The sequence below is a fragment of the Pinus tabuliformis genome, chromosome 3_1, assembly GCF_031772625.1.
Source record: "Pinus tabuliformis cultivar Carrire ecotype Pingquan chromosome 3_1, CPIR1, whole genome shotgun sequence".
NCBI lineage: Eukaryota > Viridiplantae > Streptophyta > Pinopsida > Pinales > Pinaceae > Pinus > Pinus tabuliformis.
The window spans coordinates 720,125,556-720,143,633 of NC_142301.1; the positions used below are offsets into that span (position 1 = coordinate 720,125,556).

Consider the following 18,078-nt stretch of genomic DNA (forward strand, 5'->3'; position numbering starts at 1 on the left):
TTACTTTCGTTTTTTGAAAAGAAAATTGTTAATATTGTCGCTTTGAAAGAAGATTTTTTAGATCTATACTTTGTTTTCTTTGTTTCATTCTCACATTAAGGAAATTGAAAAACAATACATGCATGTGCATTTGCATTAAGACTACATGCTGAAGTTGATTTAGGAAAAGTGCATCTAGTGTGTGCTCTCTGCTCTATGTTGAAAGAATTTCATTTCTCTTTCCTTAGTAGCTAAGATTTTCAATGCCAAAAGAACGTAAACAACTCTTTATCATCTTAGTATGCATATTTAGGAATTTTATATCTACATCACGTGGTGAACCTTAAAGGCAAACTTCTTAAGAAAGATCAACTGTAAAATAAACTTCAATGAACATAAAAATTCTTTGGAACTTAACGCACAACATTTAGAAGTCTAGGCTAGAGACGTATTCCGGCGTCGTAAAGCCTGGTAACTATCACTTTCATCGTAGGTTGGGTGATTCCTCCTGTTTGAGATGACAAGTGCTAGTATGGACTTGTGCTCCCATGTACCGTCGAGTATATATTGGGAGACTACAATAGGCTACATCCTTTATCCTTAGAAAGCCGTGTCTGCCACCCTATCGATCGCAATGCACTGAACACAACATTTGGGAAGATCGACTGTCGTACTGTAAACATTATTCTGCAGTTTTGCGATTGGTTTGGTAATTCCTCTGTCTAGATTTCTAGAGTAGTCACTTTCGTTCCTTTTCAGACTCCTTAAAAGAAAAGGTCCATCTGTGCACTTGTCACTTCAGGCTCATTAAAAATATAAGGCGACTAGAGTCATATTTAGCTTTTTCTCGACTCTTAAAAATTGAAAAAGCAAGTTGTGTCAAAGTGTCATAAAATTTATTTTAATTGGAATAACGTCATTGTTCCCTCATTGGCCTTCATGTTGAGAAATGGAGTCTACCAATCAAGGATTTCCCCTTGGCGAAAATCCTAGTCCCTTCTCCTTTTGGGGGGATGTTGGTGCTCCACACATGGCCACATTGTCCCTTCCAGGACTCCTAATTGGCTTGCCTGTATGGCTTTTCTTGACCTCTGTTGTTCAAAACACTGCAATTCCTTAGCAATCAAATCAGCAACTAGATGAAGTTGCTCCCCCACCTTCTACTTCATTTGTTTCTCCCTCTCCTTCTTCCTCTTCGCTTGGTGAAGCTAGTAACACTGAAAACCAAGTAACTGAGAAGAAGAAGAAAGGGAAGGAGAAGAAGAAGAAGAAGCCAACAACAAAAGGAGGAAATCGTACATCAACTAGCGAAAATCCACACGCTGCACCTTCCAAACCTAAATCTCCATGTGTCATTTGTAAGGGAGAACACTATCATCGAGATTGTCCCTCCATCCCACGGATCTTGAGGGACTGGTCTCCCCACTTGCACAATCCGATGTCTTCAACTGCTGAAGATCATGTTGGAAGCACATCATCAACTAGTGAAAACAAAGTCAATGGACAAAAAGGAAGATCCAAATTTCCTTGTAGACTGTGTGAAGGCAATCATGCCCTCCACCCTTTTCACTTCTTAGATGAAGCTAAAAGAGTCTTGGATAACCATCCTACATCAAGGCAGTGACTTCCTCCTAGATACAAGAAACTCTTGCCGAGTCCATAGCTAGTTGAAAATCTGAGTGACACACCATTTTTGTCAGTCGAAGCACCTATCATTGAATATAAACTCTCTGAGTCCACACCGGACCAAAGTCAACGGGCCGAGATGGCAATCGACCTAATCTTGTCTTCAGAGGGTCCACCTTTAGATGATACTATCACCAAAGAGAATGAGAACGACACCATTCAAATTCTCTTCGTAAACGCAGACTCTGATGAACATGGGGGCAATCTACCCATTCCTTTACTGCAGGAAGGAAGTGCATCAGAGATTTATCCTGTTGTTTATTCAGTCCCACCTCCAAGCAACCTAGTCGTTTCCTTCGATTGGAATCTACTAGGCAAACCCCACCTACCATCTAATGTACCATTCTGAATCATAGTACAAGCTTACAGAATGATCATGGTTGGTACTATTATAGATGGAGGGGCTTTTGTGAGTATCCTTTCCTCAATTACTTGGAAGTGCTTGGTTCGCCATCGATTCTGCCTGAGATTCAAAATATAACAGACTTCAACAAAGGAACCAGTCAACCATTAGGGATCCTTCCAAATTTCCTATAACTTTGAGAAGGAAAACCCTTCATCTAAATGTGATGGTAGTCCAAGGACCTCTAGACTAAAATCTACTCCTTGGGTGTGACTACATTTATAGCATGGGAGCTATCATTTCTTCACTCTTTCTAGTGATGTGTTTTCCACATGAAGGCAGAGTGGTCCAGCTCGTAGACCAACTTTCGTTCCCTGGTTCAACACAGCTATTAGTCAAATGCCATCCCTAACTAGTCTTTTTCTCAAGGAATGTCTCATCACTCTCCAGTTCGTCCACCTGATGAACGCGAGTGATTCAGTTATTGTGACTGAAACCCAGGAGGCATGCACCCTGGTCTGCTTCAGTAGAAAAACCCTAGATATAAGGTAGGTTTCCACGTAGGAATATTACTATTCTGACAATCCTGTCTGTTTAGGATAATGGAACAGTCTGGAAAAGGATTCCTCTGTCAAAGGTTTGGTGATTGGAACTAGAATCACCTTCATCCATTTCGATGGACAGATCCAAGGAAGTGTTTTGTTTGCAAATGTGAACGAAACAATCTTGCTAATGCAAGAACTTTCGTATGGTAATTTGGAAACTCTATTTCCTTATACCTGGGGGCATGCAAACCTTTTTTCATGCAAGTGAAAAGAGACCATTTGTTTTCTTAGTTTGTAGGCTCTCAACCCTTTAGACTCGTAGGTTGGTCATTCCTAGCTTGCATAACGAAAGGCTCAGGAGCAAATTTTCGAATGGGGCAAGCTCCCTAAAAAATGAACCTATTGATGAGAGATCCTTATTATACGACTCGCATGAGTAATTTTACACGAAGTTCAAGCTCGTTAAAAAATAAACCTAGCAATGAGCAAGTGTTTCCATAGAGTTCAAGCTCATTAAAAAATGAACCCCACCTTTAGTAGATAATCTTTGCGATTGCATAATTATTATCTTTTGAACCTTGGTCGTGTTCTTACCATCACCTCCACTCTTTTTTAGCCAATCATACACCTCCATTTGATTGTTTACCTTTTTGAGGAACACCTGCGATGAGTGATTCTATTAGCCACCTTCTTTACATTGCCATGATTGAAAAGTTACAAACCTTACCTAGAACCAGTTGCTATCCAAAACATCACTCGTTCCTCAAAAAATGAGTCTCCTTTAAGCTCTTTTAATCCGACTCATAAAATATGAAAAGATTGTCGAGCAATTGGCCTCTCCAGCTCGTTAAAGTAACCGGAAGTGCCATCCCTCCTCTAGATTTTAATCTTTTTGGACCTGGGGGATTATTACACAAAAAGATCGAGCACTTGTCTTCTTCAGCTCGTTAAAACTATCGAAAAGTCATCCCTTTCATATTGTTTTACACTTTTTTGGACCTAAGGGATTACATTACAGAAAAGGACCACTGGAGTTGCCTTTCCATCCCTTTTAGACTCTCTAAAACTGAAAAGGACCAAGTTATCTTTGTTGTTAAACTCATTAAAACAATAGCGACAAACTTGTCCATGTAGACAAGAGCGAGTTTCACTGTCGCTAGGCTCGTAAAAACATAGCGACAGGTTTGCCTGAAGGGAAAATTATAGAACAAGAATATGTTATCCTCCTCAAGCTTGACAAAGATAAAGAGGTACTGTTCAGCAATGACTGGGGACAAAGGGAAAAAAAAACTTGAATAGCTTCATTGGTAGTAGGTCACTCTTGAACATGAAACTTTCACTCCATCACCATGATTGAGTTGGGTTGGGTTATTCCGTTCACCAGTCATATCACCATTGGTCCATCGTACCATCCACCTTGGGGTTAATGCTACCAATCCATTTCAGTGTCGCTAGTATGTTGAAGAGGAGTCACTCGGATAATTCACCAACTTAGCCAACGTCTCATCTGCTACAATACCTTCACTCTCCATATTTTCATGACTGCCACCCTGAACCTTGTATCATCAGATCATTTTCACCTCCATAAAATCATTTGCTCCGTTCCATGTCGTAGATGTGGGATTCATTAAGGCCCTCCTATGACGGGTCACTTCTTATCGACATCAGCTCATTATCCAAGAAGTTGACTGAGGAACAACCTTTTCAGTACTTTGGAGCTTGCATGCCTCAATGGCAAGTTTCTCACATCCAGTGATAGGTTTACATCAATGGCCTTTAGACGAAAGATTTACGTGGTGTTCGACATCAACTCATGTATTCACACCACGTGAATTGTACTACAGTACCTTGAGGGTCATCATCATTATTGGTGATTCCTCTCATGCATGTTAACAACTTACATCATTAGCTGGTAATCAGGCGATATCTTTCCATGTTTGACATCAGGACATCTTTTCACATGGATCGCCTTATGCTTTGGGTGAAGATTGAACGAGTTTTAAGACCCCGGATCTAGTTTCATCCATTCGGGCTGCGATATATTCAGGAAAATAAAGACATCAAATGTACATCACAGCTACACAGATAATCATCCAAACTAAACGACGATGACTCTACCAGAATCATTAGTTTGCCACGCAGATGATTGTCTGTCTTATGTACAGGAATATGAATTTATAAAGCTAAGCATGGGAATGCCTGCCTTAGCCAGATCATGAAAATATTGTGAAGATAATGTATTGTGTTATATCTTATTACCGGTCACCTTCCAGTTCGAAAAACCTCGGATCCTCATTATAAAACATTTCCCCCGACATCAAAAGGATTTATGACCTCATGCTTTAGGGGGAACTGTTATAGACATATTTGGGCACTGCAACCCCAATCACATATGTCCATAAACCAAGGGCTTCTAATCCCCTAAAAATTTTGTTTCATACCCTAAAGGAACAAGGTCAACTGATTACATCATCTCCCAGAAGTTCTCAATGAAAAACTACTCAGAACTGGTCAAAACAGGACCATACAGATTGCTCCATGCATAGGGTGCAATGCATCTCACCTATTACACACGGGGGGTGTAATGAATACTGAAAAGCCATTCTGTAGGGTGCGATGAGCGAGAGCAGACAAATGGCAGAAGCAGTTGCTAGGTGGAAACCTAGAGAATCTTCTAGAAACTGCTCATATGACACTTGCCTCTCTGAATTCGCCCTGGGATGAGTAAGAGATCTGAAATCTCTAAGTGGAACCAAGAACTATTAGTGAAATGACACTAATCAAAATCCCAAAAGTTAACTCACTCTCCTGTAAACATCTATATATGGATCCCTCATCCAAGAGATCCAAAGGCTGGAATTTTGTAATTTGCAAGGAAGTGTTGTTGGTTTCTCTTTGAAGACATTTTTGGGCGATCTTGCTTTGTATGAGGTGAAGAGGGCTTTCATGCTGGGAGGATGATGCTGGATCAGAAAGCTTGGTTGTAATCCTCTCTTCTACTTCTTCTATCAATAAAGCTAATTGAGTTTTCCTCCATATGCTTGTATATCTCTGAATCTTGTTTATGTATGGATTTATATGGTTAATGTACATCTCGTCCTACATTATTTATGGTTAATGATCTCTATGCTTTGATGGTATTTTGCTACCTTGACTCTACAGGTGTTCTTTGAAGCAGGACAAGTGAGAAAGGAGTGGCGAAAGCTCTATCAAAGGAGAGAGGAAACAAGCAAGGAGACTAGCGAAAGACTGAGGTTGGTACTCTCTGCTTCTCTCTCATCTATCTCTCATAAAGAAAAACACAAGTGACTTTAGTTTGTTTGTTTCTGAGATAGATACCCATCTTAGTGGGACTAGCATCTCTGAATGGACACTAGTTTTTTCGATAACAAAACCATTTAAAAAAAATGTCCAGAAGAAAACAAATGTCAAAAATCTTCAAATATATTTAGCGTAGATTGCTCAAAATTAAGCACCTCCAAATATATTTTACCATGAGCTAATTCACGCCCAAACAAATAAAGTAACACCAAATTGATCACATTCTTAAACATATTTTACGATGAGCTAATTCCCACCCAAAAAATAGAATTGCACCTGATTGACATAACCACGACTACGGGCAGAGGGGAAGGCATAATCAATGATGAGCAAGTTGCAAAGCCCAACCCTCCCACTAAAGCTGGAGATGTCACACCCCACAACATCCATTACGCCATCCACCTTTTTCAGTGCCCATGTAACGAGGGGGGTGTGCACAAAGATTGTTAGGCAAAGTGAGGGTGAATTATTTGCGATTAAATAATCCAAATGTTTCACAAATTATAGCGCAATGCCCAGATTATACAAATTGTTGTCAGTCGTTTCCTTTTTCAGGTGTTTTGAAAAATTGGTTTTGAATATAATGTATATGAATGAATGTTGGAGAGTTGCAAAAGTGGAAAGGCGAGAACAATAGTTTGGCATGGCTCCGCATCAAGATCGATCTCCAATCTTTCATGCGAATATATGAAAATAGGTACAGGCCAGTAGATTGATCTTTATAATCTCTAGATCGATTCTCATTCTTCGAATCAATTGAGCTTTGATTCCTTAGCTGCAGATTTGTTTTACATTTTCACAGGAAATGCGACAGTGATTCACCGAAAGTTATGATTTCAGGGTTGAATTTGGATAGATTGAGGGATCGATGGATGCAGGAGGATCTCTTCAATAGCTCTCACCTTGTAAGCAGAGAAAGAGAAGGATCGATGGATGGAGGAGGATGTCTTCAATAGCTCACCCCTACTCGGAGAGAAAGAGAAGAGCTAAGAGTTGAGACTCTTTCCGACAAAAAATCACAGATATTGAATTCAACGAAGAAACTATACGGATTGGCCTAATGACTTCTTATGCTAATTTTTTATATAAAAAGTCTTTATTCTATTTAAGGAAGTGATAACCAAGTCGATATTGAACTTGAAAAGAGGAGGGTGCCACCACTGGTAGCTATTGATGTATATAAAGCATTAGTATAATTTTCACCTAACCTCGCACCTGCATTAGCACCATCACTAGTAGAACCATTGGTGGAACCCTCAGTAGAGAAAGAAGCAACAGTGGTATGGCCATAGGTAGTGGTAGCTAGAGCAGTAGATGAAAAGGCAGTGTCAATGGATGTGGATCGACATCGGAATGAAGAGCCGGGTGTTTGAATTGGATATTATTGTGTTCCGAATTGAAAGGAAGAGCATAAGTTTGGTGATCAGGATAAAGAGTCAGATGCTTGAGTTGAAGAGATTGATGCGAGTCTTATGCTCATAAGAGAGATGAATATTCTTATGCTCATGGTATAGACCCATATTTGGATGTCTGTGATAAAGATTGAGATTCTCGAAATGAAATGAAAATCCCTACTTGTGCCTTACTACAAAAGATCAATTTGTTCGGCACCTATTTTGGTGAATAAATAGTTTAATGAAATATGAGAATAGAGAAGTGGCCGCCGAGATAACCCTACATTATGCTCTACTCATTTCTCTCTTATTTGATTTGATAGACTTAGCCAAAACATAATTAATTTTGATTGTTATTATTTTTTACTATTCCCATGATAGAGGACACGGTTACAATCAATTACTTATGGAGATTTACTGACATAAATGCTTATGGAGCTTTTGATATCAGTCTCACATATGAATAATTGGAGGTGCCAGGATTGATTTCCATGTGTAGGTTTTAACCCCATACAGAAATTACCCGCATACGAATTCTAAAAAATGGAAAATAAATAATGCGAGAGCAGAACACATAAAACACATATACATAGAGATTTCCCTTGGATCCCAAAACCATGACTACCAGCTTGATTTTTCATTATGTTCCATTCAATGTTATAATACATATTTATACATGCCAAAGCATCCAATACCATGGACCAAAAACCATCGTGTCCAATATCATGGACTGAAAACCATAACATCCAAAAAACATGTGTGAAAATCATGCACAAAACCATAGGTGGGTCTGCCCAACCTAACATAGGGTCCAAAACCAAAATTTCCTGGGGTGCTGCCCCAGACCCCATAAAGTGGGGTTACGAGTGCCCCTCAAACCCCCCGTTAACTACGTGGAAAGAATATAACACAACCCAACATTCTCCCACTTGTTGTTTTCTTTCCACAGGGGGCCACAAGAGAGCTTAGTCATTTTTCCAGCCCTAAAATGCCCATTGTCTCTCTACACCAAGAGAACTTCTCAGAGCTCACAAATTTTGTCAATGCATATGCAGTATTATTCAAAGTGTCCACCTTTACCATCAACACCTTTTTGTCTTCTATCATATCCCTCACAAAGTGATACTGAACATCAATGTGCTTTGTCTTTGAATGATATGCAAGGTTCTTTGACAAGAAAATTGCACTTTGGCTGTCATAGTATATCCTTATAGCTTCCCATACTAACCCCATACTTAAACACAATCTCTGCAGCCAAACTACTTCCTTGCTTGCATGAGTGGTTGCCATGTATTTTGCCTCTGTAGTTGACAGTACCACTACATATTGTTTCTAGTCATCCAACTAACTATACCTCTAAATAGGTTAAACACATACCCACTTGTAGATCTTCTTTGATCCAGATCTCCGGCCCAGTCTGCATCAACAAAGCCATGAATATCCAACACTCTATCCAATCCTGGTCTTCCTTGGTAGCACAAATCATAATCATAGTGCCACGCAATACCTGAAAACCCGCTTCATTGCTGTCCAGGGCTCCTTCCCTAGTTTTGACATAAACCTGCTCAATACTCCCACTACAAGTGGAATTTCTGGTCTAGTACAGACCATTGCATACATCAGGCTACCAACTGCACTTACATATAGAAGACGGGACATGTCCTCTTCCTCTTCTTATGTCTTGGGACACTGTTCAGCAGATAACATCACACCTACAACAATAGGAACCTTCACCGGTTTACTATCCTGCATATTAAACCTTTGCAATATTGTCTGGACATACTTCCTATGGTTTAACCAAAGCTTCCTCTTTGCCCGATCTCTTTTAATTTCCATGCCCAAAATATAGTTTGTAGCACCAAGATCTTTCATCTTGAATTTGGAGGACAATTGGGTCTTCAAATCCTGGATAACTTCTTTGTCATTTCCAACCAACAACATATCATCCACATACAAGACCAGATAAATAACACAATCACCAATTAATTTAAAATACACACAGTGATCTGCTTTGCTTCTGGTGAAGCTAAGTCCCCGTATAAGTGTATCAAATTTCTGATACCACATCCTTGGTGACTGTTTTAACCCATATAGAGACTTCTTTAACTTACATACCAGTTCTTTCTTACCCTTCACCGCAAAGCCTGCAGGTTGCTTCAAGTAGATCTCCTCTTCCAGATCCGCTTGAAGAAATGTTGTCTTCACATCCATCTGTTCTACCTCAAAATCAAAAGTAGCAACAATAAATAAAAGTAATCTAATAGAAGTTAACTTGGCAACAGGAGAAAAAATATCACCAAAATCAATTCCTGCCACCTGGGAATAACCTTTTGCTACCAACTAAGCTTTATATTTCTCCACTTTTCCTTTTGCATTTTTCTTCTTTTTAAATACCCATTTGTTGCCAATGGGTTTCCTTCCAGCCGAAAACTCCACTAGATCCCAAGCCTCATTTTTGTGCAAAGATGCCATTTCATCAACCATGGCCTCTTTCCAGAGTTTTCCATCCTCTGAATCCAATACCTCCTTCACAGTTCTGGGATCATCATCAGTAACATACAAAGAAAAATTTGAACAGAAAGCAGATGGACTATACCTTTCTGGCTGCCTTCTTTCTCGAACTGATTTTCTCACAGTCGGAGTTTGTGGCTCTTCATATTTTGATTCGTCATCTACTGTAGAGTCTGATTCTTCCTCCTTTAGCTCAAACTCTATCTTCTCAGGTTCCTTTGGTTGGACTTCATGTTTAATAACATCTTTCACCTCTCTAAACACCACGTCTCGGCTGTACATAACCTTCCTTGTTACTGGGTTCTAAAGCTTATAACCCTTTAAACCATCCTTATACCCAATAAAGATGCATTGTTCAGATTTACTATCCAACTTTGTTCTTTTCTCCTTTGGAACATGTACATATGCATCACATCCAAATACCCTCAGATGTGAAAGAGAGGGTTTCTTACCAGTCCATACCTCTTGTGGAGTCTTATCCTTCACCGCTGATGAAGGTGACCTATTGACCAGGTAACATGCAGTATACACCACCTCCGCCCAGAATTCCTGTCCTAACCGGACACCACTAAGCAAGCTTCCTGCCCTTTCCATCAACTTCTTGTTCATTCTTTCTGCAACTCCATTTTTCCGAGGTGTATATGGAGTAGTCTTATTCCGTGCTATGCCACACTTCTTGCAGAATTCTTCAAATTACTTCCTGCAAAACTCTCCACCATTATCTTTCTTCAGCACCTTTATCTTCTTCTCTGTCTGGTTTTCCACTAGAGCCTTAAATTCTTTAAACCTATCAAAGACTTCATATTTCTTCTTAAGGAAATATATCCATGTATTCCTTGAGAAGTCATCTATAAATGATACATAGTACATAGACTTACCCAGTGATGGAACCTTCATAGGTCCAAACACATCACTCTGCATAAGCTCTAATATATGTTTCACCCTCTTACCACCAAAGGGGAAACTCACCTGATTCTGCTTCTCATATACACAATTTTCATAGAAATAAAAATCTAGAGAGCTATTACTCATACCTTCTACCATACCTTTACCATGAAGTATTCGAAGGCCATTTTCTCCACTATGTCCAAGCCTTTGATGCCACACCATGGTCTTTTCTCGAGAGACCACTAGATTTTGTGCTCCACTTTCAGGAATCACGGAATTGTTGCACCCATCAACAACAGTGCTACCTTGCAGCTTGTACAGAGTTCCAATCTGAATTCCCCGCATCAATACTAGTGCTCACCGAACCATCTTGCAGGTATCCTTCTCGAACATTGTTTTTACACCTGCATCATCCAACTTACTAACAAAAACCAGATTTCTGGCTAATGCAGGAATATGCAGAACACCCAAAAGTGTTCTAACCCTTCCACCTTGCAGCTTCAACTTTACTTTTCCATGACCAATGATTCTAACCTTCCTGTCATCCCCCAAGTAGACATCACCACCATCATATTTCTCATACTCATAGAACCACTATCTATGGGGAGTGAAGTGAAAGGATGCACCTGAGTCAATCAACCATGCCTCATGATCTACATGTGTACTTGAAGAAGCCAAGTACACATCTCCACCTTCATCTGAGGTGGTTTTCGCCTCTACAAAAGGAGCCTCATCAGATCCCTTTCCTTTGTCAGGAGCTTTAGATTTACAGTCCTTTTTAAAGTGGCCTTCCTTTTCGCATTTTTAGCACACCACCTTTATAGGTTTTCCTGGAGATTTAGATCTCCCACATGATGACTTATTTTTGTTTTTGTTCTGGGACCATCCTCATACAGACAAGGCATCACCATTTTGGCTCTCCATATTTTTCCGTCTCATATCCTCTGTCAGCCAGGTTGAGACTATTTCATCAAACTACAAGGTAGTTGCATTGCTACCTATTGCAATAACCAGACTATCCCACGAATCTAGTAGAGAACACAACAAACTGATGCACTTATCTTCATCTAAAAGTTTAATATCAACAAATGCTAACTGACTTACCATAGTATTAAATGTGTTTATATGCTCTGTCACTGAGTCTCCATCTTTCATCCTCAGGTTATACAGCTTTTTCCACAGGAACAATTTATTCACTCAGCAATACTGAATCTGAGACACACAATCATATTGTGCTCTTTGCCTTCCAATCCAACTTCTTCCATTATTCATCGGACACTCTCGTTGATTTAGTACCTAGATCTACTGCGATCCATTGATCTTTATCCACCAATAGATCCTCCATCTTGAGTTTCCACAACTCAAAACTTGGACCATTAAATTTCTCGATCTCTATCTTTCCACTGCTCGCCATCTTCTTTCACCACCAAAATCGATCGCATAGATCTCCCACTGAACAGGGTCTACCACAGGCCCGAGCAAAACCCCTCAGCAACAAAGGCATCCCCTTGAAGCCAAATCTACTCTGATACCAAATGTAGGTTTTAACCCAATACAAAAATTACCTGCATACAAATTCTAAAACACAGAAAATAAATAATGCGAGAGCAGAACACATAAAACACATATACACAAAGATTTTCCCCTGGATCTCAAAACCGAGACTACCAGCTTGATTTTTCATTATGTTCCTTTCAATGTTATAATACATATTTATACATGCCGAAGCATCCAATACCATGGACTGAAAACCATCGCATCCAATACCATGGACCAAAAACCATCGCGTCCAAAAAACATGTGCGAAAATCATGCACAAAACCATGGGTGGGTCCGCCCAACCTAACATAGGGTCCAAAACCAAAATTTTCTGGGGCGTTGCCCCGGACCCCATAAAGTGGGGTTACGGGTGCCCCTCAAACCCCCGGTTAACTACGTGGAAAGAATATAAAACAACCCAACACCATGACACAAATATACTATATCACTGATTCCTTCTACTCTGCCAGTCTATTCGTGCCTTTGGATGGACTAATTTTCATAACATCCATACATTAGTGCCTAGAGGAGGAATCACTTATGTCTGGTAAGTTCATAAACTTTGAAGAATTTTCTTTTGGAATTTACGTTTCAAAGCTTAATGTATTTTGGTTTTTTGTGAAAGTTATGTTCTTATTGGAGATAGAGTAGATTACCAAGAATATTGGCTTGTAAATGTTTTTGCCTATTTACTTCATTGATACCTTTAACTGACTTCATCGAAGTACCCATCCTTTAATAAATACAATATAAAATTCGTTGAGCTGAAGTTGGTACTCATTGGTCACTGCGTTAAATTTAATTGAAGCATGCTTCCATATGTCGACTGCATTCAATGCCTCCTCCACAATGCTTGGAATATTCCCTTAGAGATGTTTTGGGGAAGTGCAACTGACTTCACCAGGCTTAGCCACTTATGATGAAGAAAGTGTTATAAGGGAAATATGGGAAAATTTTTGCAATGCCTACGATCTCCTTAGTTCTCATTTTGTATGAAGCATGTTGACCATCAATCCTAGAATGGATGCAATAGGCATCAAAAACTACAACGGGAATGAAACCTATTGTTTTGATAAGTGTTGGAGGCCAACGTGCAATATGAACATTGCATGAATTTAGGCTTCAACAAGAGGAAACCCTACATTCTAATCTATTCCAAGTAGCTAAAGCATTTACAATATTTTCACATTTTAACTCTCTTCATGCTTATTTTGAAAACCTTAAACTTCTTGAACACGTGAGGAGGTTGACCTCGATTATATATTTCAATGAGAATCTAGACATCAGGAAATTTTTATTCTCCCCAGATTTTGCATTTTTGTGATGGTGGCACAACCTATTTTCCACCCTCTTTTTTTTATGGCATGACCCATGCCTTATTGTGTAAGTTACATTATTCAATAAGCATATTCAAAATAAAACTAGTGGCATAAATCATAATTCCAATATGCCATGTTTTTTGACTTCTTATGTATTCACATTATATTCTCTCTTTCTCCAGATCCAGGTGATAATTGGAAGGTAGCCAGAACCCAACTATATGTTGGACAATTTTCCTTTGAAAGAGTAGTGGCATTATGATAAGAGGAGGGAACCATAATTATTCTTCTAGTTATTCGAAGTTTATAAATAGAAATAGAAAGTACCAATGTGAGTCCTACAAGAAAACCATCAAGTCAATATAGATTCGTATTCAAGGCTAAGGTGATGACCATAGGAATGTCTCAAAATACTTTCTTTCACTACCATTTTTACTTTAGAGTGGATGGGATTGAGATTCCTACAACCTACACATACCTGGGGTTCAAGTCTTAGGAGTCTAGTTTTGATTGAGGCATGATTTCTATCCCCAAGTTAATAAGGAATATGTCTTACTTGGCTCAATAGATAATGTTGTAGGACATATCGTTCAATATGCACCACTTTGGACATGATCATCAGAGCCATGAGCCTTTATGGCTTCAAGGTGTGGTGACCTGCCCTACTTTAGATTAATTGGGCTAGGAAAGAGAGATTCTAAAGCCTTATATTACAATGCTTCATCTTCTACAAGCATGCAATTCCTCAGTCTATCATCTAGGTGGAGTTCATGGTATTACTTCAATAGACCACCCCCTTGGTGTAATTGTTGTGGGTTCTTCTTAACTTCTTCAGTTAGTGTCCATTTCTATCAATTGACTTGCCCTTTTTAGGTAATCTTTACACACTCTAGGTGAGATAGTGCTATCTAAATAAGACTTAACCTAGGAGATTAGAGAGGATATCTACAAGCTACATCCAAATCAATTGGATTTCCCTCCTTGAGGGCGTTAGCTTAAATATGTCATTTTATTATTTTGAGTACTTTCTGTAGGTAAGTGACTCTTATTGTTAGGCCTATGTATACTAATAAACATTGGATGCACAACCTTAGGATTCCCCTTGGTTCATTCAGAGTGGGCTCCCACTAGCTTCGGTTTGAGATAACTCACCACATCACACAACTCAAAAGGAATTTTCATCTATATCACTTACAAGAGATCAAGTTGGAGGAGCACATTGTCTTCAATTGTTCCATCTATTAGGATATAGCATTGTTACATATTTATTTGGTCTATTATTGACCGATAAAACTTGTTGTTTGGTTGTTTTCTCATGACCCATGTCTTATTCATGAGTTTTCAAGTTTTGTTTGTTGCTTAGAGGCTATAGCCCAGGGAATAGGCACTAGGTCTTGCTTAGATTTTCATTTTAAATCTTAAAATACAAAAACAATATCATTCTACAAATCTATTTTTTTAGCATGTAAAGGAATGTTTTATATGCTTCTAAGGGATTACTCACTTTTTTTTAAGGAGAGTTGGCCTTAAGTGAGAAGGACGATCACCAAGGTGACAATGGGTGATATCCTCAAGTAACTTTGGGGTTTGTAGTTGATAATTGAACTTATTTTTTGAAGCACAGATTTTAGAGGTAGAACTAAAGTGCTTTTCTCCTTCGATTGATGGAATGACTTTAAGAACTTAATCAATTTCTTAAAAAACCATCATTTAGCTAATTTTATGGATCATTTTATTTTGAGAAAGAAGCTGCCACGAGATATTTGAAATCTTCTGTGGTTTCCTCAAAGTTTGGATTAGAGGAGGATAGGGAGCCACCCCTCCTTGTGGAAGTCATGGTTGTCCCTAAGAAAAGAGAACTTTAGAGAGAAAACCTAGTTGTGCATGATGTCATTTGTATTAATTGTAGGATTTGGGCAATCAAATATAGCTTTAACACAATATGCTAGATCATTTTTGAACATGCTCAATACTCCCATATGTAGGTGGGAATTATCTCCTTGAAAAGTTGTGGACCTACTTTTCCAAGGGAAAACAATGGCACACAACTATGACTCCAAGGATTTATATTCACTAGCATTTCCCTTTTTGAAAATGCTTGTTTTTCACCTCTTTTTTTTTCCCTTAAACTTCACTTTTTTACATAAGCTTAGAAGTGTGGGTGGGCCCCATGGCATGAAACTAGAAAAAGGTTGAAAAACAAAAAAATAAGCAACTATATTTTTATGTGAAAGAAATTTGTCTTTAAAACTAGCTATTTTGTACCTTATTTCCTGTCATATCATATAAAATTGATTTGTGGTCTTTGATTGAACAAAAAACTATATTTTCTCCCATATTTTTCTGGGAACTGCCATGAACCTTTGCCATTGAAGCCACTAAACTCTAATGATAATATTCATCTGACATTCTTAGGTCATATGACATATAAATGTGACTATGGCTAATATATGTGTATACATACACACAATTTCCTTGTTTGTTGAGGATTTGAAAATATCTGTTAATTTATACCTTCTGGTAATCTGAATTGTGCATCTATTTCCTCATTCTAGGTGGTAGGATTGAATTAACCGATAAGTGGTCTAGTTTTTGATATCTGCTAAATAGATTGTCAACTTCTTAAAAACTCAAATTTAAATCAATTTCAAATTGATGAGTTCTATAACCCTAGAATTCCACTACCATGATTTTGGCCCAATCCTTAGCATGTAACCACTACTTACACATCTTCAAGTGAGCTAGTTCTAACAATAAATATAACAACCTGATTCCAAAATGTGAAGGTGTCACTTGGGACAATATTTAGCAATATCTGCTCTATTTCTCTTAGCCACCTCAGGATCCTTGTAGATAATTAGTCACTTATCTTCAAAATGAAGCAAATAGTACTCATCATAATATGCCATGCTTATGCATATGCCAAAGTATGCAAATGCAAGTTGAGTTTGTCATATCTCTTCACAACTATATTCTAGATTTGATTACTAGGCTATAATATCTGATGATCTGTTGAACTCTTTTGATTCTGTTATCCATGTCCTTACAAACATATCCATACAAGACACATTTGTTTCAAGGAATAAAAGCATATCCACTACCTACTCCCAAAATGAAAAATGGCAATAAACCTCAGCAATAATTGTTTTTGGTGGGGTTGCTAAAACAAAAACCATCTATCCTGAAAAGTCTGGTGGTTTTTGTGACATCAGTCTATCATAGTTAGAAGGTAGTTCCTATTTGACTTTCTCAATATGATAGATAACAAGTTCTTATTGAGATGATTCACAAATTTTTAAATAAGAATATAAATGAAGAACATTTGTAGGTTTGACTATAATGATCAATAATTTATTTCTTTGAGTTGTATGAAATGAGTTTTATGTACTTGTTTCTTTCCGAAGTTTGTAGCTGACTACCCAATGAGATTGTGAACTTCAATCATTGTTATAGGATGTTGAATTTTGATGAAACATTTGTATTTTTTATATTCTCATATTTTGCACATCAGTTGTTAATACAGGGGTTCTATATCTTTTTCTATCATAAATGAGAGTTGAATTTAATAGATCTTTTATTATTAAATGATCTCAGGTTCTCAGGCTTTAGTTAGCTTTGTACTTGCAGGGGAACTACCCTCAAGATTGTTTTCCTTGGTTGCAGAAGAGGTATTGTTGTTTGAATATATTAGCGCATTCTTTTAGATTATACCAATGTTTTTTTCCAAATGTTTTCCTATGGAAAGGAAACCTTTTCATATTTATATTAAAAACAAGAACAATTATGTTCTTTTCTTTAGTCAACATACAAACTATAGTTTTTTTAGGTTGCAAATAATATACTTAAAATCTGTGTATTGCTATTAGGATTCAGGAGATTTATAGAAGAATGATGCACAAGATATGGTGGAACACATTACAACACTTGTAAATTAAAACATTTATAATGATGGTACCTATGATATTTCTCCATTAACAATAAGAGATGTGCTTGCAATGATAGATAGAGGTAAATCTAAAGGAGGGCCCCATGGTTGGCACTGGGTTTTAGACCCCATTGAAGGGACAAAGGGGCAAGAGAATGTGACAGGAACCTACAATGTGCTTTATCCAAATTGTAAGTCCTTACCTTTTATTTTGTAAATGTGGTTGCAACTTTTCTCTTGGTCACCAAACCAACTTTTCTCTTCCTGTTTTCGTATTGTATGTTCTCTTCCTGTCTCTATTTTTTTATATTGTAGGGAGAAACCTTGTAGTCACTATATGAAATGTTTATACCTTTGTTAGTTGTTACTATTCAAGTTGCATTTATTTCCTCTAAATTAATGTCTACTATATGTTTCCTACTTGCATCAAATAATCAACCTACATATATAACAATGTAAACTTTGAAACGGGAACTATAAACTCAAAACGGGAACTCTGGCCAAAAAACCCCAAAAAAACATCAAAAACAGTGCTAAAAATGAAAAGTGTGTATACTGGAACGATGTTTTTTTATTTTAGGTGTCAATTTTGAATGTGTTTTAAAAATGGCGGTGACTACGAAATTTA

General features: G+C 38.0%; 1 pseudogene; it reads left to right on the forward strand.

The window, feature by feature from the left end:
• Positions 1-18,078, forward strand: part of LOC149189311 (uncharacterized) — a 54,354-nt pseudogene that overhangs the window by 15,426 nt on the left and 20,850 nt on the right.